The 25,508-nt window shown below is 37.3% G+C and overlaps 1 long non-coding RNA gene across 1 annotated transcript; it reads right to left on the bottom strand.

Moving 5' to 3' along the window:
- Positions 1–391: 391 nt before the first annotated feature.
- LOC148123909 (uncharacterized) lies at positions 392–24,903 on the bottom strand. The gene is made up of 3 exons (XR_015739974.1): positions 24,764–24,903; positions 2,251–2,377; positions 392–1,132 (listed from the first exon to the last, which is right to left on the bottom strand). It is a non-coding gene; the product is annotated as an uncharacterized LOC148123909 (long non-coding RNA).
- Between the last annotated feature and the right edge of the window lie 605 nt (positions 24,904–25,508).

The following is a 25,508-nucleotide window of genomic DNA, read 5'->3' as shown; positions in this document are numbered from 1 at the left end:
GACTAGCATGTATATGCGAGGGGAACCTTTACCTTTTAATGCTGTGGTATTCATTTAGGGCCAATGAGGCAAAAGTATCCCAAAAAACTACAATACTACCTATCAGTCATTGTTCCTTAATGACTTGTCAGTTCGTAATCATTTAAAGTTACAACCCAATTTTAAAGTTCCAATGATATCCCTACTCTTTATCACACACACATTTTGGATATTTGGCAACTAACTCACCTTTTCAGCCATTTGCAGTGTCCCGCAGTCATATGACCATGATTTTTTAAAACTTTTTTTTGCCTGTTTCCAGTGTTTATTTCCAGTTTCAGACAACAACAAAATGCACATTGGGCAAAAAAATTGCTTGACAACCACTTAACAAATGTCACAAAAAATCAAGCGCAGTCATACTTGTTTAATGTTCACAATAATTTATGACCATAATTCCAGGCTCAATTACCATCATAAATTGAGGATTACCTGTAGATTGGAAAATATATATATCTGTATTGCAGCTAAAATCCTAATGTGCATCTGATATAGGCCAAATTCCTTTCATTACAAAATACCAAAACACAAAACAAATACTATGTTTCATTTCAGCTTCCTATATTCAAAACCCTTTGAAGTCCAACGAGTTGCAAGAATTGGTTACCTCTTCGTTTTGCACACTTTTTCTTGCATAAGGAAATATTTCTAAAATTATGAAATATGACAGCAGATGAAGTTGCCTTACAGATAAACTGCTTTTTAAGAAAACAGCAGGTTATTATCATTCAAACCACCAAACTATTATTAGCATTTTTAGTTATTCGTACATTTATCAAGGTAGCAGTAAGCACAATCTGCCACACAGTTCATTGTATTCCAATATTACTGAATGCACATTGACAAGCAACAGATAGGAAAGGCGAAACACAGACAATAAATAAGAATTACAGGCAGCAGCAGCAGCTTCCACAGGAGGAATGAATGTTAACATAAAAGTATCCATTTTCTTCACTACACCTATTGATTTATCCATCGCTCATATTGCTGCTTCATTTCTCCATGGAGCCCTCCACATGGATTTTCAGAACTCAGAAAGCTTGTAAATGTCCATCCACCATTCAAAATGCTGTCTCATCTCTAACCGCATCCCCTAGAAATGAAAAGTGTCTACGATAGCAATTACTTTGGATTTTTCCCCCATAAAATATATCAAGCAATTTATGACCTTGATCCATTTAAAATGGAATTTTAGAAGGGAATAAGATAGGAGTGGGACAATGAAACCTTTCTGTTTGCAAGATTTCCAATTTTAATGGCAATATGGGGAAACATATACTGGGCTAAAGGGATCTCTCTGTCTGCAGAGAACCAGGGAGACGGCCTTGAATAATTTGGTCTGCCTCAAAGGTCTAACACTTTGACAGGGATCATCCTTAAACATATCCATCCTGATCACCAACCTAATAATACCGATGATCACAGCCTAATTCAGCAACACAGACATTTGTGGGACTAAGAAATTAGGGCCATGAAAAGTCATGCCAATGTTTGTGGTTATGCATTTCACTTTGTTGTTTTCTAGCCACTAAATCATATCTGACTCTTTGCAATGCCCTGGCCCATAGCACGACAGTCCCGCATCTACTGGTTCCTGGAGTTTGCTCAAATTTATGCTCATTGCATTGATAACACTATCTAACCATCTCATCCTCTGCCATCCTCTTCTCATTTTGTCTTCAATTTTTCCCAACATTTTGCTAATGAGTGCCCTCTTCTCATTAGGTGATCAAAGTGTTTGCGTTTTAGCTTCAGTATCTGTTCTTCTAAAGAAGTCAGGGTTGGGACATTCTGGTGGAGAAATAGGATAATCATACTTTAATGCATCAACTAAAGATACTCAGTAGTTTAATTACAACCTATTCAGGACAACCAAGTAGGTTACTATATGTGGAAATTCCAATAGACTTCATAACTATAAACATCTCTAGTAGATATCTTAAACTGTAAATTAAGATCAAAAGATGGACATATTCAACCTATTGTCTTGCATCCTTAGCTTGTTTCCTGAAAAAGCTGCTGCTAAGAAAATCAACCTATCTTTAAGAAAACTAAGATAAAACTATTTCTGCTTATGCTGTGTGGTCATTAAAAATGGATGAATAAGCTGCTTAATTTGTGGGGCTGAATTCTCTTCTTTTATATTTTGTGTTCCAAAACAGTTGAAAAAAGAAGTAATTTATGTCATTCTGCTAACAAATTAAAGATTACCTTGATTAGAAATAGTCATTGGATTCTGTCTGGGCAAGATGTGAATGATAAATATAAACAGACAATCTTCTGAGTCATCTTTAAATTATTCTCCATGGTAACTGATTCCATATGATGAGCTGTTTGTCTGTAAAAAATAAGGGCAGTCCATAGCTGTAAAGTATATACTTCCAGACTTATGTAGCTCCTAATTCTTTCCCAAATTGTCAAAATTAAACACCCTTCTTTACTACAATTCAAAAATGTTGTTTTCTTTAACACAAACAAAAGCAGTAATCCTTTAAAAACATTAAATTTAATCATTATTCAATTCAAATATGCTCTTTTCCTGAGCTTATTTCTTTTCTTTTCATATCCTAGCCTTTTGATTGTGCTAACCTTCATTTTGGTGGGTGTGTGACTCATGGTACATAATTAAAATGAAGTCTTCGGTCCAAAATAAAGCTGACTATAATCCCAGATTCACATCCTTGATTGATTGATTGAATGAATGAATGAATGATATTGACAATAATTTATAAGAGAAAAGGATGGCCTCAAAATAATTCCAAATGTTACTGAGAATCTAGTACAAATAAATGACTGGCTCAAAATAAATAAATCCATTACTTCCTACTCAAACTGCTTATGAGCAACACAGGACATACTCAAAAATAATTTGCATTTATACTGGTGAATAAATTGATAATTGGCAAAATGTTAATTATCTGAAAAAAGAGAAAAGGATAAGAGCAACAACTTATGGACTGCCAAGTTCTTAATAATTTGAGTTTTTTTTTAATGAGAGAGAGGGGGGAGGGAGGGAGGGAGATCTTTATTTGTTGTAGTGGCAAGCTATCAAGTCTTCTAAGAACTTAGTTGTCTCCAAGAAATAATTTGTATCCTAATCAAAAATACAAACAGTACAAACCGTTTAATGAAATGGGGTATTTTGCTGGCTGCATCCAAGTCTTCTAAGGCAGTGATTGCCTCAACTGAATGTTAGGGTTTTTTTTTTCACTCTTAGTCATTATGTTTTTCTTCAGAAAGTAAATATACATTCAACGACTTTCCAAGGAATCTCCTTAAGCAATCACATCTCACAGTAAAATCCATACATTGGCTAGATAAAAAGCTGTAATGCCTCTTAAACAGGAGCAAACTGGAATGTATTTATAAGCATAAATGCAATTTATATCAATAGTCTCAACCTTTCTGGCTTGGTGGACCGGCGGGGAAAGGGAGAGGGGAACTGAGGGTGAGAGAGGGGACCCAGTCACATGATTGGCTGAGTGGTGCAGACACATGCTTGCAACTCAGCTTGGCGAGCACCAGATTGGCACACACATGCGTGCACACCTGTTACAACTTCTGCAAGTTGAGCTGTGCACCCTATGAAGCCCAGCTGCAAATAAGCCAGAGCTCTGATTTACCATGTAAAAATGATGGAGTAGCTATTTTAATTGCCCAGCTTCTTATCAAGGCCAAATAATAATAAATTCACATTCTAACTTTTTTCTATTTCATTTTTTTCCCAACTTAGCAGTACTTTATTAGGGTACCTTCAGGACAACTTTTGATGCAGAATTAACCCATTCAATTCAAATAAACAGTAGATACTATTTATAATATCTCACTACCAACAAATCAGGGTAGTAGGAGAGGCTTCTCCACTATGAACCTACTTTATGCAACAGCTTTTCAAAGAGGTTCAGCTTTCCCCATCATTTCTGAGTGATTCCAATTTCATTTAAACAAAAAAAAAAGGCTTTCTCAGAGGCTTTTAATTAATTAATTAATTAAGCTCATTGAATTGTTCCTTGATAGTCCTTAATTTTAAACCATTACAATGTTTTTGTGACTTCATGATTTTAATTTATATTATTGTACTTTGCTATTATTTCTGTAAAATGCTGAAATATATGGAATTAGAGCAATAATTAGAAAAAAAATCTTATCAATCTTATCAAATAAATAAATAGCATTGCATAATTTTTTATTTTCTTTATTCTTGAAATATATTCTTTATTAGCAGTAGCTAAATTGCTCCATCTGATCTGAAGGAGTTTGTTCACTCAAGAGATTTTGAATCAAAACAGTAAAAAAACATGTATAATTTAATCTGAAACCTGGAACCTTCTTTAGCGATAGAGTAAGAGTTCAGATTACATTAATTTTAATTGATTGTTTTGATATCATGGGACCATAAAAATCTGTCTTGGGGTATGATGAATGGTTTGATGCCCATAGCAAATTTATCTTGATTTTGGTGCCACCTTTCCTTTATTTTTTAAATGCCATTTTCCATCAGGATGATCCAGAAATCAGCATACAAACACACCCTGAAAAGCTTATATATAATTGCATTGCATAACCCGTATCCCAAGGATTGAAAATGTTTAATGTAAATTCCTGCTGGAGAAAATAGAGATTGAATAGAATTCATAAAATACTCCTGTATTTTTATTGTTATTTTTTTTTTTGCAATGTAGGAAGAATTGGCTCAAGTCCCTGTCCTGGAAAAATGAGGGTGCATTGAATGAAGAGAGGATCCAACTGCTTGAAAAGAAGGTTCTCTTTATTGATGGTCAGAGGTGACTTCAGCAGTTGGTTCCAGGACAGCTGAGAAAACAGTCTGGTGAGTGGATGGGCTTTGGGATTTAGATGGCCAGATTCATTGTGAAATTAATCTGAGCTTGAGTGTGCCCAGTGGTGGGATTCAAATTTTTTAGTACTGGTTCTGTGGGCATGGCTTGGTGGGCGTGGCAGGAGAAGGATACTGTAAAATCTCCAGTCAGAGGTGGTATTTGCCAGTTCTCTGAACTACTCAAATTTCTGCTACCAGTTCTTCACAACTGGTCAGAACCTGCTGAATACCACCTCTAAGTATGCCCTTTTAATATTTTAATTTTTATTGCCTGACTCCTATTGTGGCTGAGAGGTCATGCCCTTTCCTTGGAGCTGGGTGGGAAAATGTAGGTTTTAGGGTCTTTTGCCCCTCTGCTTTTTGATCAGATCAATTCCAGCCTTCTGTGGAGGCTATAACCGAAGGCATTTTGTTTATGAATGGAACAGTTTGTGAAACTAAATATCCACTCACAGGGGTTAGCTGCTTGAGTGGTTTTACTTCAAATATTTCTTTGCTAATATAGAGGCATTCTTATATTAAAAGGGAGGTGGGGATTCTCTCTACATCAACACTCAAAAGAAAAAAAGTTAAGCAAACCAATTCAAAGCCTAAGTATTTCACTGATTCATTATCTATTTCAGATCACGAGGTAGACAAAGATCAAAACCATATACCTCCCCTCCCCCCAACACACACACACAATTGGTCATGTTGACTTGCTTCCTATTGCTATAGAATCAGTATTATATACTGTATAATAATAACCATGGCTAGATAGTAATTTATACCCAGATGGGTCTTCAAGCTCAAGTCCAGACTTCTGCAAGATTAGGGACAGCTCCCAGTCAGGATGGGGATTAACAAATAAATAAATCACGAGCATTCATAGCAAATAATTCTCTACAGAGGTGAGACATCTGAGATCTTCTAGAATTGCTTATCCTTCTTCCCTGGCTAGACTGAGGTGATGGAAGTTGCTGCCTATTTTGACTCTAGATTGAACCTTAAATAAGGTTGCACTTCAGATTGAATTTTTAAACTAGTGCCTCTACCTGTTTAATGGGTGTGTGTGCATTTAAGGCACTTTGGCTATACTATCCCTTATGCAGGTACCCATAAGTTGGGAGGCAATAAAAGGATGGACTTCACATTGACCAGGACATATGGAGGAATGCCAAAATCTGGTGGTGCTGATGATGAAGATAATCCTTTCTAGTATTTGAAATCCGTGGCCTTTCCCTACTGCCAAGTTAGCTGACAGGATAGATGCAATTTTTATCATGTAAATTCATGCCAGTTCAATAACATTTGCTTCCAGTGAATTTTGACAGACTGCCCAAATCAGCTCCATTTGGGCCACCTATCAGAAGAACAGGCACACTTTCATGGAAAAATCATACATTTAAATGCATTTCTTTTTCTTTCTGATTATTCTGCTGAGCATGCATTGCTTAGTCAGCAGAAAGCTGACTTGTGCATTGCACTTACCAAAGAATAATAATCTTGAAGAACTATTGCTCTTTGAAAATGGATTTGAGAGTTGGGTTTGTTTTTGTTTAGGCTGGAAAGGCAGCAGTTGCAGCACTCTTTGTGAGCCAACTCTGTTATGACTTGTCTGTGTTTAAATGAAAGAGTTTTGGTTGCTTCATCTTGAAAATATATCTTCTAGACTTATGAAGCAGTCTCTATTGCAATAGCATGTTGGTATTGAAAAAAAGAATGAACACATTCCATTCTTACTACATTTTTAATACTTATTGACATACACCTCCTAAGGCTGACTCAGTTAAAAGCTCAGATTTTCTACCTTCTTTGAACAGGGTAGAAACACTTCCATGTATCTACACCACCACAATTCAGTGTAAAGACTTAATTCACTTCTATCTATGGTGTTTTCTAAATATAAACAAAGATTAGCTATGCTCACAAAATCCATGTATGGATTTCAAGACATGGTGGTGATATGCAAACATGACAAACTTTTATGCAGGCTGATTGGTTAAACTGGAGAACGGTCCCTGAAGCTTCAAAGCACGCATCCTAAATTTTATTTCGCAGTGAGGACATCGATCGAACGGTAGGATAAATTAATTGGTAGGCTTTTCCAAGGTTCATCAAGTCAATAATTTTGTTCAGAAGAATGATGCAACTGAACAAAGCTGTTATATACAGGTAGTCCTTGACTTACAACAGTTCATTCAGTGACCATTCAAAGTTACAACAACCTTGAAAAAAGAGGCTTTTTTTTACACTTGTAGCCTATGGAAATTCTCAGTCATCCAGGTCATGGTTGTCCCAAAGGTGCTTTTTTCAAGAGGCAACTGGACTTCCTGGTTTTTCTTTTAAGACATTTCAGTTCTCACCCAAGAAGCTTCTTCAGCTTTGACTTGATGGTGAGGAATTGAAGAATTTATACTTTTGCAGATAGCTGGTCATTTGCATTCTTTTAGCCTTAAGACTCCAAACCAATTTTAACCACTCCGGTGACCCTGAGGACACAGATAACCTCCAAGTGACCTTAATGACCTGTTAAAAGAATACAAATGACCAGCTGTCTGTAAGGAATATAAATCCTTCCATTCCCCCATCATCCAGTCAGAGCTGAAAAAGCTTCTTGGATGGGAAACAAAATGTCTTCAAAGAAAAACCAGAACGTCCAGTTGCTTCTTGAAAAAAGCACTTTTGGGACTTGCAGCCTTTACAACATTTCCATGGTCACATAATCAAAATCTAGACACTTGCCAATTGACTCGTATTTATGATGGTTGCAGTGTCCCAGAATCATGTAATCATCTTTTGCACTCTTTTGACAAACAAAATCAACGAGGAAACCTGATTCATTTAACAATTCTGTTACTATGTTAACAACCACAGTGATTCACTTAACAACTGTGGCACGGAAGGTCATAAAATGGGGCAAAACTCATTTAACAATTGTCTTGCTTAGCAACATAAATTTTGGACTCAATTACTACATGGTCATAACTCAATGATTACCTGTATCAGTGTAGACCATACCATAAAAATCTACACTATGATGCACCTCTAAAATTTACTTAGAGCCTTTGCTTGACTAGGGATCTGGCTAGTCTAAAAGAAAAATACTTCACAACAGTGAACAGTCTGATTCTGAAATATTGTTTTTTTCCTAACCCAATGTCTGCCACAACATCTGGGCTTGGGGTGGCATGCTAAGGATCACATTTCAAAGACTAGTAGGTGGGAAAAGACTCAAATTAATTTCCTTTACTTTCACATCTAATTAAAATTAAAGATAGCTAATATGATTACGCTTTCTTTCATAATGTTCCCATTCCATCATATTAAAAATTGCAATCTATGTCTACATAAAAGAAGCAAGCCATTGCATTACCTGGCTGCATATCATTTGAAGGCCTTCTTTAGTCTACCTCTAGGTAATTGCATCCTGTTTCTCTTTGATTGACTTTTTGTTATCTTAAAGAACAATGTACAACATATTCTGGGCTGTAAATGAGAAGATTGCCTTATGGATTTCTTTAATCTTCCATTAGCAAAGGATTCTGTATGGACATTATTTTGACAGTCTTTCTTCCCCCCAAATTGGGGAGCTTGTAGACATTTGCCTCTGTTTTTAACTCAGTTTAATAGAATCTAGTTGTTATGACCCAGGAGATTCTCCCTGACTTCATCTAATAGCATAATAGCACTGGAGAATATGTGGGGATGAAGGTTGAATAGTTGAGATCTTAGAGTTCTCTGAACTTCATTGTTCTCCTGCAAACTTATAATTTCCAGACTAGCTAACATCATCAGTTCATGGGTGATTGAAATTTTCTGCTTGTTTGTCTGGTTGTTTATAAGCTGGTTGTTTATAAGATAAAGTGGATTTTGCTTTAAGTTTAACCATTTTCCCCATCTTTTTTCTTTTTTGACCTATGAAAAAAATTCAAAAACCTGAAACCATTTTATAAAGCCATAGTTAGAATATTAAAATATTGCCTCCATGGATTTGAGATTCTTTTTAGTATGACTAGTAACTGCTACTATTGCTTTTTAGGCTGATATGAGAGCTGTGAATGAGAAACCTGCCTCTGTTCAGAGAATTCCCTGGGAAAAAAATGGTTATTACATGGAGTTAATTTTATAGAATAAATATGACTTTGCAGTGTATCCAATATAAGCTCAGAAACCTTCAGAGCCATGTTTAGTTTTCCAAGGTAATGAAAAGCAAAGATCAATTTCTTTGGCTATTTGTCTTCTAAATAACTCAGGTAGAAGAGGAAAAGGTCTCCAATATTTTTGCCATAGCCAAAGGAGATTGAACTTAAGAACCTGGGTATTGTCATCTCTGCCTTTCTATCACAGCTGGTGATTGTGGTAGTAAATGATCTGTCACAGAGCTGGGGAAAAATAACCATAGTTTTAGGGCCGTGCGGGTTAAAGACATCAACATTTTAAACCCCACCTGGAAGAATGCAATTTTCTCCCCCAGTAACCATTTGTACCTCAAAGCATAAAGACAAATAAACTGGGTCCCTTAAAATCTTCCTTTCCACCAGTATTCCCTGAGAAAGTGGGAACATGTCATACTATTTACACAAGTTGCCTCACAGGTGTCTCAACGGAAAGAACCAAAGGTCAAAAACCTGGGGAGACTATTGATGAAGCTTCAGTTGGAGAGAAATGGTTTTCCCATCCCAGTAAACTATGAGGATAAAGGTCACAGCCAGATGGAGATTTCAAGTGAAAGGTGGCACTTTAAAAGGACTGTCAACTCAGCCAGGAGAGGTGAATGAGAAAGATGGATGGGAAAATTTGCTGTGCCATTATTGGGGGCCACCAAATGAGACTTGTCCTGCGTCAAACACAGGATGGGCTTTTGATTTTGATATCCTTCTTGACAGGTAGTCAGGAAAAGAAGAATGATTTGAGTTTCTGCAACTGCATCTGAATGCCAGCCATTTGAGGCGGGACTGACAAAAAAGTTAATAAAAAACACAATATAGAAAACAAGGTTCAGTAACTATGAATTTATTTTTAATAGGGTTTTTTTTTAGTTTTTTTTTTAGTTTTTTTCTGTCTCACCTTTCTTCTTTCCAAAAGATGAAAGAGTACAAACTCACACAAACACAGGCAGGCAAGCTGGCTCGGACTTCACAGAGTTAATTCTTTGGAACTGATAATGTCCTTGGCATTCCAACATGCTCTGCCTGCCAAGTCCAAACTGAAAACAAGTAAAAAAGCTACTTTCAGAAGGCAGACCATAAAATCATTCACAAAGAAAACCTGAAGCAAGATTAAACTTTGTTCCAGCCGACAACACACCTACTTTTATCCCCTGTGGGATGTGGCTCAATGACTCAGCTCACTCTCTGACCCTCCCACGCCTCCTACGTTGCTGCTCACATTTCTTCCTACGACGCTGCTTAGGATCAAGCCAACATTCTTCCTCTTGACTCCCTGTCAGGGGCTGCTCCAATATGCCTTCCTCCTGATTAATCTCAGGCTTTTCCTCTCGGTTGTCTGATGAAACCTGAGGCATTATCAGGGAGGAAGGCATTGCCAGAGAGGAAGGTCCTGGAGAGGAAGGCATTCCCAATTCCTCCTCCTCATCTTCCAAGTCCTCTTCCTCTGACAGCACAGGCTCAGGAATCAGAGCCACAACAGTATATTATGTATAAGGTCATGTGAGGTCTGGAATCTATAATATCTTTTTGATATCTTTACCGATTCTATGCCTCTCCTCTCCCTTTCTTTTCTGGTCTCTCATTAAAATATTATCTGAAAGTGTCTTCCCTGTTTCCCCTTCTTGTTTTTTTGATACAGTTTTAAGTGTGAAAGATTTCTTGGTCATGATTTTTTATTAAAGGGGATCTGACCTTAGTCATAAAGAATTTCTATTAAAAATAAGGACTTGATAGGAGGACAAAAATGTGAAATCTAGTTTAAAAGCCTGGTTGACTTGCAATGAGATATACTTACAATACTAATAAAGTAATAGAAAATGAAAAAGCTAAATTGCTCTGGGACTTTAAAATTCTAACAATAGGCACCTGTCACATAACACCTCAGGCTTAACAATTGATGAGAAAGACAAAGAAGTGTGAACAGTGAATTTGGAAGTACTGGATGTCAGCAGTATAGAAGAGAAAAAACTGGAGAAAATCACAAAATACAAACAGAAACAGAACTACGGCAAAAGAAAACAAAGGTAATTCCGATAGTGATAGATGTCTTAAGTGCAGTCCCAAAGCAGCACCAGTTGAACATCATCAGCATTGATGAAATCACTGTCAGTCAATTGCAAAAGGCAGCTTTACTTAGAACAGCTTACATCCGGTGATGATACCTTTAACTTTTATCAAGCAACAACTGTCTATCTCAGATCCTTGGGAAAGACTTGATAGGTGGGTAAAAATACCAGATCCAGTCTAAACATCTGGTAGATTGTGCAATGGATCATAATAATAATAGGCTCACATTGAGAACATCAAGATTCTGTATCCTATTGCTGCTTCAGTGAGCTCCCAAGTTATGGATGTTGGTCTTTCAATAATAAAACTGTTTTTCATATGTCAGTTTCCCCAAACTGTCGTGAAGGTAGGAGGCTTAATTGGGAAATGACTGCTTTGCTACCTGTATTTCTGCACTTACTGCTTTCATCTGTGAACATATATAAAGCTAAATTCATCCCACAGGAAACTCTATGGATTTCTGTGATGAATTTGCCTCATTTTGTTCTATTAAATTGTCATTACATAAAATTATATACCAGCATAATGCACCTTGGGAAAATAAAATGCTTAATCATCTCAGAACTCAATTCTCATTATTGTTTCTTAGGCAGCTTCAGCATTATATTGTCATTGAATTTTAAATTTTGCCACAAGCAGTAAAAATAACCAAATCAGAAGGGACCCTATAATTCAAAAGGAACTGCAAAAATGAGACTTTAGAGTTTTGTTTAAAGCAGAAAAGGAAATGAAAGCTGAAGAAGAGAAAGAGGAGAAGGTGCTTCTGTAGAATGTTATGACAGATATTTTGCTGTTTTCTCCAATTTGAGGTAAAAGTCTTTGAATTTCTAATCAGCTTGGCCGTTGAAGAATATTAAATGATATTCAATGTTCAATTCCCAAGAAACTATCTCATCCAAAAACATCACCTCATCTCACCTGGTCAAACCTAGAAGGGATGCTGCATATCATGTTGGTGAAGGAACTTTGACTGATGGGATATAGGAAGAGGCCCTTCTCAGCTGCTGCCCACATACTTTGGAAAATCTTACCCCCAGAGGTAAGACTCTTGTGGTTTTCCAGAAGTATGTTAACATCTGGCTTTGCTGATTAGCATGGAAATCTATGGATGTGATGCAGTCCCAGGGATGGTTGGTGGTTTGAAGACACTCCCTGTGCCTTGTTAATCTTTTACTCTTCTGAATTTTTAACTTTGGTTTTAATTTTTACTTGAAAGTGTTAACTTGTTCTTAATTCTGTTTTTATCCTGGGCTTTTATTTATGTGCTTATATGGTTTTATTACGAAGTTCTAAAGCACTTAAGTGAGATAGAAATTTAATAAATAAATATTCAATTGAAGAGAGAGATGAATGGAAACATTTTCAAAGGTGTGGAGTGTCAGGCCTATCCCAGCTTGGGTGTTTAGGAAAGAAAGACCCTCAACTCCATTTGCAATGAAAGTATGCTTTTACTAAAGTCAAGTGATTACAGAATAGTAAAAGCCAGATCTGAGGATTCTTGTGTAAAGCTTTTGCTTTTCCCTCTTCTCAGGCCTCCCCCCCCGATCATTCTACTAAGTGTCCAATAAAGTTCAACTCGGTGTTTCGGTAACAGTTCTAAAGTTTGGTGTTTGCATTCTATATCCATGCCTGTGTCCATGGATCGATCAACCATTTTCTCTGGTTGGCATCTCTGGTTCCTGTCCTCCCCTACCTCCCTGCATTCCCCCTTTCTCCTCTTCCCCATACTTTATAGCAGGCTGCCATCAAAGTGAAGTAGGGCTGAAATGGTAAGATGGCAGATCTGACACCTGAGTTCATCGCATATGCCCTTTAGAACCAAATGAGAAAGATTAGTCTAACTTTGCCAGCATAGGTTTGCTAACATGTAAAAATGTCCACCAACAGAACTCTTGAGGCATTTATTATTTGAAAGCAAGTCTCATAGAGAAAGCAATTTTCTTCTGATGGTTGAACTAGAAGAGCAGCAGACTGACACCAACTGTCTCCAGATATTTGCAGAATCATCCATAAACACTGCTATACTGAACACCACACTTGACTCTAGAATGCCTAGCCATATCATCTTTCTTCCTTTACCGGATTTGTTTTAATTCAGTCCAAAATGGATTTATAAGAACTGTATTTGGATTTATTTGAGCAATTCAACCACTGTATCTATAGAAGCCGCGCATAGCATCTATTATCTCTCCCCTTCCACCAAGGCTTCTGTTAGACTAATATGGGTATTTTAAGAAGGAAGATTTTAAACAAAAAAAATGGGAAATAGCTAGAGGCATCTGACTGACATTTTTATGAAATCTCCCAGGTCAATGATATTGCTAGTTCACCAGACAATTCCATATCATATTATTTTGAAGAGTATCATTACTCATTATTCTCTAAGACACTCACTGATCTTAGTTTTATTTAAATAAAGCCAAGATAGATTTAGATATGTGCGTGGGCCCATATTTTTTCCAAGATGCCAGTGGTTTCACATCTGTGTGGTTGTGATTTAATCTTACCAGTTCCTTTTGTGACATCATAGTCACAAAAGTTCTGCCAGGAATCCTATTGAATTAACTCACCAACCTTTCCTAGAGGACCACCTGGTGTCTTTCATATTTAAATAACACTCTTTAGCTGTACAGAAAGGGGATGGGGCATCTTAGATTCACAAAAGCAAGTGATAAAAATGTCTTGATGTTTCATTGCCACCAATGCCCAATATTGCTATCAGCACTCTCCTAAAAGCTTCTGTCTGAAATTTATGGTATATCTTCAAAAGAATTATGTTCTCCCTCTAGCACTGTTCTCTTGTTCATTATTGGTGATGATTTTTTTTTGTTTCAGAGCACAAGGAACAGTGATTAGAAATAAGAAAATGGTAACTCTAACAAAAACTCCTGTTGGAAAATATAATTCTTACAATAAAGTTTGGACTGAAATCTACTTTTCTGCTAATTTTATATTAGCATTTATTTGTACCGTGTGTTTCTCTACAAAAGGAAACCCAACTGGAGAACATTGTCAATATTTCACAATAGAAAAGCAACAGTGTTACTGGCATGAATTCCATTAGGAATGGTTAAAAAAATAGTCCTCTATTCAGGGTAACCATTGCGTTGACCTGTCCCAATTTAGGAACCCCAAATAAATTATGATAGCAACTTCCAAATAACCAAGCTTTTTTTAAAATCAGCAATCCAAACATAACAGAATTACAGTGTTGGAAGGAACCTTGGAGGTCTTCTAGTCCAACCCCTTGCTCAAATAGGAAACCTTATACCATTTTGGATAAATTGTTGTATTCTTAAAAACCTCCAATGTTGTAGTATCTACAACTTCTGGAGGCAAGCCATTCTACTGATTAATTGTTCTAACAGTCAGGAAATTTCTAGTTCTAGGTTGGTTCTCTCCTTGGTTTGTTGTTCCTTGTCTAGTCTTCAGGTACATTGGAAAATAGTTTGTCCCTCTCTTTGCTGTGAGACCCTCTTAAATATTGGAAGACTGCAGGGGTGGGATTCAAAGTTCTTAATAACTGGCTCTGTGGGAATGGCCTAATTTGTGAGTGTGGCTTGGTGGTTACTTGACTGGCTGGGCATAGCCTGCTGACTGAGCATGGCTTGGTGGTCACGTGACTGGCTGGGCATGGCTTGTATGTAAGTATTGTAAATATTTATGTAAATATTGATTTTTTTATAAAAAGCAACTTTTACCCAAAATCAGGCAAAGCAGGCAGGCAGATTGCGTTGCTCACAGAATCAGATTCACTCAGAAATATATCTTTCTGCAATCTATTGCCTTTGTCTGTCATATAAAATTTGTGAGCAAGCAAACTCACAAAATTAACTCACAACACACCATATATGTAAATATTGAATTTTCTATTTTAAAAAAGGAGCAACTTTTACCCAAAATCAGGCAAAGTAGGCAGGCAGATTGCTCACAGAATCACAGATTTACTTAGTGATCTACCATTCTGAAATTTATTGTTCGAGTCTGCACTGTAAAATAGAAGCTTCAGTCCTAAGAAAGGTTCAGCTCTGCTTTTAGATTAGCTAGAAAGGAAGAAATTCAGTGATTTCCTGCTTTCTAGCTAATCTAAATCTCTCAGCACAGCAGAACAGCTGATAGTGTGGGGTAAAAAAAGGGGAAAATAGCTATTTATCAAAGGCAGGCAAGTTGGATGGTGCACACGCCAGGTAAGGAGAGTGTGGGTGAGGAGGGGAGAAGCAGTGTCAGCCAGTGGAGAGATTTGCCAGTTTTCTGAACTGCGCAGAATCATAACAACTAGTTCTATAGAACCGGACTGATCAGGTAGAATCCTACTCCTGGAAGACTGCTATCATGTCTCCCCAGTCCTTCTCTTCACTAGACAAGCCATGTTCAATTTTTGCAACTGTTCTTCATACGTTTTAGCCTCCAGTCCTCTAATCATCTTTGTTGCTCTTCTCTGCACTCTTTCTAGAGTCTCAATATCCTTTTTTGTATCATGGTAACTAAATTGCATGCAGTATTCCAAGTGTGTATTACCAAGGCATTATAACGTGGTACTAATGTTTCATGTGATCTTGATTCTATCCCTCTGTTAATGCAGCCTAGGACTTACTTGGCTTTTTTTTTTTTTTTTTTTTTTGGCAGCTGCAGTACACTGGTATGACACATATACTTGGCAGGTTTGCATAAGAAGAGAGAACAGGAGAGCTGGCTTGAAGTTAGCCAACAGCAGTTAGAATCTGTGCAATAATTTGAACAGGCGTGCAATTGTCTTAATCACAACATTTCCTACTGGTGGTAAGATAGACTCTACATTTCTTTTCTTCAAATAATGCTAATTGCCTCAATGTATAGCAATAATATAGCATGAGCATGTGCAAATGTCATATAAACATGTCTCTTCTTTTTTAATGCATTTGCTTGGACGGTGATGCAGTTACTTCCAATAACAGTTGGGGGGTGTTGGGGGGAGCAATTTCTGCAATTTTCATTTCCCAAGGAACTTTGAAAACTAAGACTGTTCTAAGACTGCACCAGAATTTTTTTTTCTAAGGCACTGAGATGTGGTTGGAGGACAGCACTTTGGTTTATTATGACGTGATTAGGTCATTGACATAAGTGATTGATAACAAAAGGGCAATGGGATATCTTTTGACTGGCCTAAAAAGCATTATCTCCTTCCCCACTGTCTTCCCAACATACAGCATTGCTCTTCTTAGCACTTAGACTTATATAGCATTTCACAGTGCTTTACAGCCCTCTCTAAGTAGTGCACAGAGTCAGCATATTTCTGCCAACAATTTGGATCCTCATTTTATCAACCTGGGAAGGATGAAATGCTGAGTCAATTTTGAGCCGGTGAGGATCAAACTGTCAAACTGCTGGCAAGCCAGCAGTCAGCAGAACTGCCCTGCAGTACTGCATTCTAACCACTGCACTACCACAGATCTGAGAGAAGCTTCTTATATTTTACAATATAACTCACTCTAGTCTTGTACTAAGCAAAATCAAAAACAAAAACCACTCTTTATTTTGACCCAGGGCTTAAGGAAAGGTTAATCTCAATATTAAAATAAATGAGATAAAATCCAGACTGTAACTATTCAGTTTACACATTGATAGTACAACTCAAATACATTATTGATCAGAGTAATCAAAATATTGTGTTTGCTTGTAAGATAAGTTTTGGAAAAAATAAATCTCAAATCTCATTTCAATGTCAAAGATATGAACAGACAGAGCAAAGTGTGAAAACAGATAGGAGAAGAAGCAGGAATCAAAGGAGAGAGGAAACATGTTTTCACTCAATTTTAACTGAAAAGCCAGACTGGAATGCCGAAATTGTGCAATATATACAGTACAGCAGAGGTATTAGCTGTGTAAAGAAAAATATTTGAACAAACATCCAATATACCTTCTCAAGTCATAGCAGCCCAATACGGGTTTTATCCAATTGACTTTATCTGTTAGCAAGGACATTCTCTCCAATGGAAGAGCAAGAATATTTCATTGTTCTGATTTGTTGGGTTCCTGAATGGTGCATATTTCACTTTTTTGGCTACCCATTCTATTTCCATGAAGTTTCTTGTAGAGAAACTTAACTCTTGTTAGTTAGTTTCATGGTTAGTTTCATGGTTGCTAAGTGAATCTGGCTTCCCCGTTGACTTTACTTGCAAAAACCCTGGGATGCCACAACTATCATAAATAAATGTCAGTGCCAAGAGTCCAAATGTTGATCATATGAATCATATTGCGACATGGTCATAAGTATGGAAAATGGTCATAAGTCACTTTTTTCAGTGGTGTTGTGACTTTGAATGGTCACTGAATCTGTGATTGTAAGTCAAGGACTACCTGCAGAAAAGAACAGCTGATCCTAAAGACTGGGTGGTTAAAAAATTGGTAAGCAAGCTTGGTTTGGATATTCTTACAATAAAGCAACCTCTTTATAAATTACAGGATTTCATTAGGAAAGAACATGTTTTTGTTAACCTTGAGATAATACAGAGATGCATATACAGAGTGATGTAATGAGAAAATTGTGGGACAATAGGAAAATCTGCTGATAAATGGATTATTTAATGATATGTCTCATGAAAAGATACCTTCCTTTTCCTAAATTTTAAGCACGGTTTACACTGGACTGAGAAACTCACTGCAATGACTATAATTTAGATATTAGCCTGATTAAGAGATTACATTTTTTAAAAAAAATAGAGGACAGAAAGATTCAGAAAGATTCAGAAGTCCATTCTTACACAAGATCTAATCGCAAAATTAGGTTTAGATCATTCTTCTTTAGGTGAATTGTTTTATAGTGCCCCTATGCCTTGATCTGGGGAAAGTATGGGCATTGTAGTAAAAATGTACAAATCAATCTGAACATGGTAATACCACAACATTTTACTTACTAAGGTCTTTAAAAAATTTAAAAAATCTCTATATGACAACACATACTTCTACAATTCCCTCATATATGGTTTTAGTAATATAATAATCTGTGTTTTTTATATACCAGTCTGAGAAAAGAACTAAAATGTTAGCAATTAAGTCTATTTTTGAGATACCATTTTTGGAAGGTCATGTTCATGTTACTTCTAAAATCTGAAGTGAAATGTCACTTACATACCAAAAGTCCAGTCATAGAATTTTAAGGGCATTCGGTTTGAATAGCTGCTTTCATCATTCTTACACAAGGTCACTTGTGTAATTAGTAAACAGTGTGATCCACGGTGATATGATGTTACATATTATAACAGAACTGTGGAACTAAAGGTATATGGTTTCTCTTTTGCATGGCATCTTCACATTTTCGATATGATCTAGCTTGGCTCTTAATCACATCCTAAGCTTTGAGATCTGCACAGAATCTCAAAGCAAGATTCAACTTGCAGCAGTCTTGGGCCCTCATAAAATGTAAACACATAAAATTTCTCCTGTTGTACCTGATAAATTTGGCTAATCTTCATCTGGGTTGCCTCATAGAAGAAGGATTATTTCAATTTGACTCTCTGAGTCATCTTAAATCTATGTGAAGAGACGTTCCTGGGTATTCCTTTCACAGATAAGAACTCCATGAAGCATGGCTCTGTAAAATGGCACTGGGCTATCTCACTGCACTTAATCTAAATACTTATTCTTGCATACTTGTCCTGGTATGCAAAAACAAATTGTAAAATGCTGAAGTGCTTTCCTTGCTGCACGTACAATAGGAATGTCTCAATGCAAAGGCTGAAAGCCAGCACATTGCATCCTTTTGACCTGTCACAACAAAAGTATTTATGGTCGACCACAGTATATGTATTAACTGAGATGTTTCTCTCTTTTTCAACATTTACCCCTGCCATTCCCTAAGTGCTGGCTGCTCCAAGTGAATTCCAGCCATTTCAAATGTGTCCATTACCACTGCTAATGGGTATTTTAATTATGGGTATTTTAACCCTTATGAGCCTTTCAGATTTCAAGGGTTATGACCTTAAGCTTTTAAAATTTAAAGTTATCCTGGACAACTTCTGTATTTTTAAGTCTGGAATGAGAATGAAGGGGAAAATATATGGCTTACAATGTTTTTCTAAAAACTCTCCCAAACAATGTCTTCTCCCTAATTTAACTTCCCATATCCTTTTTCATTTCTGAAGATTCTCAGATAACAGATAATCAGAATTGGAAGGAACATTGTAGGTTATCTATCCAACCCCCTGCCCAAGCAAGAGACCCAACACTATTTCTGAGATGGGAGTCCAATATCTTCTTGAAAGTCTCAAGTGATGAAGCTCCAACAACTTCTGAGGGAAAGCTGTTCCATTGGTTGATTGCTCTCACTGTCAGAAAGTTTCTCCTTATTTCCAGGTTGAATCTCTCCTTGTTCAGTTTCCATCCATTATTCCTTGTCTGGCCTTCGGGTGCTTTAGAAAATAGCTTGACCCCTTTCTCTCTGTGGCAGCTCCTCAACTATTGGAACACTGCTATCATGTCTCCCCTGGTCCTTCTCTTCACTAGACTAGCCATGGTCTAGCAAAGGTGAACTTAAGGGGACAATTTTTAGAATGTTCTCTCCAGACTTCCTTGAACATCAAAACTGACCAACAAGCAAGTGCTGGAGTGCATTACACCAGACATGTCAATGAAAGGGTGGGGGGAGTCAGAAAACTGAATCACACTTACTTTGGTGTCATGTCATGTGAGACAATTCACAAAAGAAAGCAGTTATGTTTGGAAGAGTTAATGGTAAAAGGAAACCAGGCCACCAAAGAACACAGTGGTTTGATACCATCAACGCTGACACCAGCCAGAGCATAGAACAACTCAAAGAAGCAATGCAAAATCAGGAGATGGGGAAAAACCCATAAAACCACCAAGAGTCAGCCTTGACTGAAAAGACAGCATCATCATCACCATCTCAACAAAGTAGAAAATCCTGCTTGGGACTCATACAGGTAATCCTTGACTTACAACAGTTTTTTTTTTTTTTTAGTGACCGTTCAAAGTTACAACGGCACTTTAAAAAGTGACCTATGAGCATTTTTCATACTTATGACTGTTGCAGCATCCCCATAACTGATTTATCTTCAGGGACTTGACAAATGGTTCATTTTATGACAGTTTCAATGTTCCAAGTTCATGGGATCTCCTTTTGTGACCTTTTGACAAGAAAAGTCAATGGGGAAGCCAGATTCTTTTAACCGTATTTACTACTTAACAAGTACAGTGATTCACTTAACAAAACTTGGCCAAAAAATGTCATAAAATGGGGCAAGACTCACTTAACAAATTTCTCACTTAGCAACAAAAACTTTGGGCTCAATTGTGGTCATAGGTCAAGGACCAACCATATTATGTTTATTCACTGCCACAGACCTTTCTCTCCTTCTTCCATTTTGTACTACAGTAGGTCTGATTAAAAGCTTCTTGAGCTATTTGTTAATTGAGTTTTGCTATTTTCTATCTTTACCTTTTAATGATTTTGGACATATTCAGTCATGTAATATTTTTTTTAATTATTCATCCATAGAACATAAGATACTGAGCAAATGGCAAGAAAGCAAACAAACATGCAAAAAACCCACAACACTACTACAAGATCACAAGGCAAAAACAATGGCCATTATTAGCACTTGGCCTAGGCTTAAGAATTCAGAATGTTCTCTTGCTTCTGCTCATTTGAGGCTTTTCACATACTTAAGTAATATACTGAGTTGTACAATTCAATCCTATGCATGTTGAGTAATCAGTTGGAATTATTTGAGGATGTGCAGAAGGGATAGGAAGACATTTGGGGACCAAGGGTCAGTTCAGAGGAACCCATGGAAGTATGGCAGTGATGGTTGATACCACTGAAGAATATAGATCATATTTTTTTCATCTCTTTTGGTGGGGGGGTGTTTTGGGAATAGGAACTCAGTAAAGTAAATACAGTAACCCTGGTGTGAGGGGCAAAGCACTATATATTACTATTCACTCAAAAACGTGCAAAATGTTGCTAGAATCTTGCATTAGGAGGTTTGTGTGCAGTCTCTGTGTTGCAGCCTAAATGTTCCTATGTTCAACCTGTCTTGTAAAGTCAGCCTCCCATTGCTTGGTATGCTCCAGATGTGGTGGATTTCAACTCTCTTTGAAGCCTTACCTAGCCATAATAGGAATAGCAATAGTGCTTAGACTTATATACCACTTTGTGATGCTTTGCAGCCCTCTCTAAGCGATTTACAGAGTTAGCACATTGCCCCCAACAAGCTGGGTCCTCATTTTGCCAACCTTGGAAGGACAGAAGGCTAAATCAACCTTGAGCTGATCAGAATCGAACTCCTGAGGTGAGCAGTGAATTAGCCTGCAGTACTGCATTCTAACCACTGTGCCACAGTGGCTCTTCATTCTAATCAAGGATGTGGGAGCCAGTCTAATACATACAGAGTATAACAGGTTGGAAAAGTAACAGACTAGACATAAACCAACTCAACTCAATGAAAAGTAGAAAGGGACACTGATTGATTCACTGAAAGCAAGTAGTCCATGATTTTCAGTTGCTAAAATGACACAGTTGTTAAGCAAGATATCATGTGACTGTATCCAATTTTACAATCATTTTCACCATAGTTTTTAAAAGAATCTCTGCAGCTGTTAAGGGAATCATGTGGTCATTAAGCAAATCCAACTTCCTAAATTGATATTGTTTGTTGGAAGCTGGCTGAGAAGGTAGCAAATAATTCTCACATCATTCATGTAACCCTGGTAAATACAAATCTGATGCTTAATTCCTGGATTGTGATCACACATGACTTTGGGGGTTGTACAACAGTCATAAGTCCCTTTTTTTAAGGCTGTCATACCTTGAAGCCATCCTTAAACATTAAGTGAAGGATTACTTGTATGTGCCATCAAGTTGTTATCTATTGTTAGTGACCACATAAATAGATTTTCTTCCAAGATGATTGAGCCCTAACCTGGTCCTTCATTTATTACAATGGTGTACTCATCACCATTGTAATCATCTTGCAGCTGATTGTCCTCTTCTTTTTCCTTCTGCCTTTCCCAGAATTAAAAACTTCTCCAGAAAGCTGGATCTTTGTACACCAGTAGTCCTTCGTATAGAATCATTTGTTTATAGACTCTCCAAAGCTACAACAACAATGAAAAGAGTGACTTATGACAGGTTTTCAACCACAACTACCATTATAGCATCTCCAAGTGATACAAATTTGAGTGCTTGGCAACTAACATGAATTTATAACAGTTGCATTATCCCGTGGCCATGGGATCACCATTTGTAACATTCCCAGTTCATTTCTGGCAAGCAAATTCAATGGGGAAATCCAGATTCATTTCATACCATCACTTAACAATTTGGCTTAACAACTTGGCAAAAAGAAGTCATAAAATGGGGCAAACTCACTTAACAATTGCTTTACTTAGCAATGGAAATTTGGGGTTCAACTGTAATCATAAGTCAAGGACTACCTACAATGTGTTAGAAGTATGATAATTGGAGCATCAGGTGAGAATTCAGAGCTGATTTATTCGATGATCCTTTGATTTCTTTTCTTGGCTGTCCCTGATGTTCTCAGGAGATTTCTCCAATATCAAAGATCAAAGGCATCAATACTTTTATGACCTTTATATCCCCAGTGACTTCAGGATTATCAGACATAAATAAAAATCAAAGACCCTTTGATTAAACCACACTTCCTTGTTATTATTGGGCTCTTCTTTGGGCAATGGACCATGTCCTTCTAATTTAGCATGATAATCCTTCGGATAACAATAAAGGAAAATATTTGTAGCTCAGTGTTGAAATGAGGCTTCCTTGGTGTTCACTGAGCTTGGTTGTTTTTTGGCAGAAGTTTCATTACCCAAAGTAGATGACATCATCAGTGCTAGCAAGGTGGTAATGAAATGTCTGCAAGAAAACATCCAAGCTCAGAGAGAACCGAGAAGCTAAATTTTACAATTTGTAGTGTGTGCATGTTTGTATGTGTGTGTGTGTGTGTGTAGCCATACTGACTGACTGTTTGCATTATTTTGTCCTCTCATATGATAACCACGATGAAAAAAAGCTGAGGAAAAAGGAAAAGGAAACACCACTGCATTTAGATTTACCTATTGTTCCCAATCTCCTATTATGGGAAAACAGACTTTTTGGAAAACAATTTTCTATTTTTGTCTTTAAAAAAAAAAATATTGGCTGTTCTGCTTTTCTCAAATATTTGTCAACCTTTCTGTGAGTGTTGAAATCATTTATAGGGTAAAGGACCTAAATGGACCTACCGTTGACTTTTCAGCCAATACCAGATTTTGAGAACCATTTGAACTTCCAAAATTTTCAATTACAATCACAGTAGAGCTGGAAGGGACCTTGGAGTTCTTGGAGTCTAAACCCCTATTCAAGCAGGAGTCCCTGTACTAGGGCTGTCAAATTCCTGGCCCATGGGCCAGATGCATCATGCTGGCCACACCCATGCCCAGTTTAATGAAGGGTTTAGTGAAAAAAGTCCCGATATGTCATGTGACGATGCCACGACACCATGAATTTGACACCTCTGCCCTATACCATTTCAGACAAGTGGCTGTCCAGTCTCTTCTTAAAAACCTCCATTGATGAAGCACCCACAACTTCTAAAGGCAAGCTTTTCCACTAGTTAATTGTTCTCCCAATTAGGAATTTTTTCCTTAATTCCTTCTCTCTTTGATTAGTTTCCATCCATTTTTTCTTGTCTTGCCTTCTGGTGCTTTAGGAAATAAGTCTTTGTGGCAGCCCCTCAAATTCTCTGGAATAAAACTATTCAAAGGTGCTGTGAGAAATTAAAATGGCAGCTCATGGCTTATTGCTGTTTGGATTACGGTTGTCATTGTTATCTACTCTTGCTGCAAATTAAATCTGATGGGGGATAAGTTACTAATATAGGAAAGGTGCAATCACAAGGCACTTTGCCAAATGCTCCAGTAACCTAGAGCCAGTCCTGCAAAAACAGTACAGAAATAGAAGGAGCTTGGAGATTCTGAAATGATTTCTATTCTCCTTGACTTTTTCCCTTCAGTAAGCAAACAACAAGAAATGCTCATTGCTTCTGTTCCTTCATCAGCCAGCTGTACCAAGGGGGCTCAGAGAAAAGGCATTTTCTCTTTATAGGCTGTCTAATCTGAAAGTAAACATGAGGATTTGAGCCAAGAGCCAAAAAAAAAAAAAAAGACGTATTTAAACAGTAAACAGCGCCTGGAAGAGCTATGTATTTAACAGAATAGCAAACAGCAACCTCAGCAGTGAAGGACACTTACTGTCCTATGGTAGCCTTGGGCTTCTCACAGGAGACCTCAGACATGATGAAAACCACCATGAATAAAAATCAGTTCCTCAATAGAGGAGATTCCAGTTTTGCTCTCTACACTATTTAGAAGGTTATCCATCTCTAACCTGGCAACTATGGGCCAAAACCAGCAACACCAATGATCTTGACAACAGTATGACGTTCTCCTCTCCTCTGGTTTTTAAAAAAGAGAAACCATTTTTAAAAACCCCAAAAGTTCCAGCTGAAAGGACAAAAAAAGAGAGAGAGAGAGAGCCAGAATGGAAAAAGTGCCCTTGGAGAATTCAGAACTATGTATGTGATTACGCGTGCAGAGATAGGCAGAGGTGAATAGAGACAGAGAGTGCAGATGTACTTTGAGCATATTTTAACCCATATCACAAAACACTAACCAGAGTTCCAGATGGCTTTCATTTCATCTGGCAGGCTCTGGTGTGCAAGCAGAATCCATGCGTGATATAAAGCAGGCCTTCAGTAATCAAATCGCGCCAGTGGCAACGTTAGAGAAGCTGAGGGCAGCTTTGGCAGCAAGTCTCAGCCGCTGAGAGTTTGTGAAAACCTGTAAAACTCATATGCACGGAGTGGGGGAAGCTGCAATGAAGTTTATGACCTTTAATCCAATCTTGCCTCCCCCCCGCCCCATTCCACTTTCCAACGTAGGCCTTTATCAAAAGCCTTTCGTGAGAATTTACATTAGAGTTTTGATGCAGTGGTGGATATGATCCATTTATGTGATAGTAAAATAAAATCAAAGCTCTTGATTTTTTATTGTGTGTGTGTGTGTGTGTGTGTGTATGCATGTGCGCACATGCATGGTACACTTGTTTGCAAAAAAAGTAGCACATTTTTTTTAAGGAGTCTCTTCTGTGTCTGCCAAATGCACGGTGGCTATGGACAACTAATTTCAAAACATTTTTTTAATGATCTTTTACTTTTCAGCCTTGCCCGGAAAATACATAGCACAAACACTTTATATGGTTTACAGTTATAGGAAATAAACAAATTCTTCTTGGAATACTCAAACCCTAAAATGCTCTAAGATATCTGTGTGCCCTGCCATTCAAGTTGAAATAGGAGGAACGTTTTTCAAATGGGTGCACACATATGTGTGGGCAGTAGGTTTGATTTTAAAAAAAT

This window comes from Pseudonaja textilis, chromosome Z, assembly GCF_049901715.1.
Source record: "Pseudonaja textilis isolate UNSWEBS1 chromosome Z, rPseTex1.2, whole genome shotgun sequence".
Classification (NCBI taxonomy): Eukaryota; Metazoa; Chordata; class Lepidosauria; order Squamata; family Elapidae; genus Pseudonaja; species Pseudonaja textilis.
Note: the sequence above shows the minus strand (reverse complement) of the source record. Positions and strands in the feature narration are given on the sequence as shown.